Source organism: Tupaia chinensis, unplaced genomic scaffold (genome assembly GCF_000334495.1).
Source record: "Tupaia chinensis unplaced genomic scaffold, TupChi_1.0 Scaffold147869_1, whole genome shotgun sequence".
NCBI lineage: Eukaryota > Metazoa > Chordata > Mammalia > Scandentia > Tupaiidae > Tupaia > Tupaia belangeri.
The window spans coordinates 672,462-673,999 of record NW_006207719.1 but is presented as its reverse complement, the minus strand read 5'-3'; positions in this window follow the sequence as shown (position 1 = coordinate 673,999).

Below are 1,538 nucleotides of genomic sequence, written 5' to 3'. Positions count from 1 at the left end.
GGTCGACTACGTGGGAGTCCAGCGACATAGCCATTACGCTAACTGCTGGTTCCCTAGAATTATTCATTTATCATTATTACTATTTTTAAATTTGCTACAGGGCATGTGCACTTGGCAGAGAGAGACAGAGAGAGGGAGGGAGAGAGAGAGGGAGAGAGAAAGAGAAAGTGAGAAAGCAAATTGTCAGGTCTGGGATGTGAAATTGCAGTCAGCCATGTTGGAGTCCAGCACCTCAACACCATGTCACCTGTTGGCCTCCTTGACATATTTTCTATGTATTTGTTTTTGCTTTTTTGTTGCTGTTGTTTATTATCCATTTCTTCACAAGAATGTGACCTCTATCTGAATAGGACCTTATTATATTCACTGCTATATCTCAGAGACTAGAACACTACCTAAACACATAGTAGACTGTCAATAAATACCTGTGGAATGAACAAAATGAATGAAAAGCGGTCATACACAGAGAGGCTTCAATATATAGGGAAGATAAAGTAAGAGGTGCTCACAGAAGCAGCAGAGGAGGAGTTACTTGAAAGGGAGGAGGGAATTAGGGGAGCCTAGGGAGTATGGAAACAGCTGTGCCAGCCAACTCAGCTCACCTATACTCAGGTCATATTTATTTTATTGCTACTTTGTTTAAATTGCTGTGCCTCCTTTTTTTTTTTTTTTTTTGAGAGGTTTTCGCTATAGGGTGCATGTGCTCGCCAGACAGACAGAGACATAGAGACAGAAAGTGAGAAATCACCCCCCAGGGGGGATGGTCACACCGCAATCCCTTCTCCTCCATTCTTCTCCCGGGATCTTGGGCACGCACGCACACACGCCCGGCATGAGTTCTAAGCCACCAGGTCCGGGACGCGAACTGCCGTCGACTACGTGGGAGTCCAGCGACATAGTCATTACGCTAACTGCTGGTTCCCCGTGCCTCCTTCTTAAGGATCTTAGAATAACGATTATTTAACTTTATATTTAAAAATAATTATAGGTTTTTTTAAAGAATTATTTTAACTTTATTTATTATTATTATCATTATTATTTTCCAGTTTGATCAGGGAGAGACAGAGAGAGAGAGAGGAAGTGAGAAAGCAAGCCACCAGGTCTGAGACTTGAACTGTAGTTGGCCATGTGGCAGTCCAGCATCCTCAACCACCACACCACCTGCCAGCCCTCCTGTGCATTACTTTGCAACTTCCTATAAACCTATAATTATTTCAGGGCTGAAATAATTATCCTTTTTCCTAAAAGAAGTGGTGATATCTCATTGTGGTTTTATTTTGCCTTTCTCTAACTGATGATGATGGGGAACGATTTGTTATGTGCGCCTTTGTTATCCACCGTACAGATCACCACTCATAAAACATTTATTTGTGCTTTTTGTTCATTTTCTAATTGTGTTGTTGATCCTTTAATATTGATTTTTGAGAATTCTTTATATTTTCTGGAAACATTCTTCCATGTGATTGGCACATACTGTCTCCTATATGCAATTTGCCTTCTAATTCCCCATCAGGTTTTCACAGCACAAGCTTTTTTTT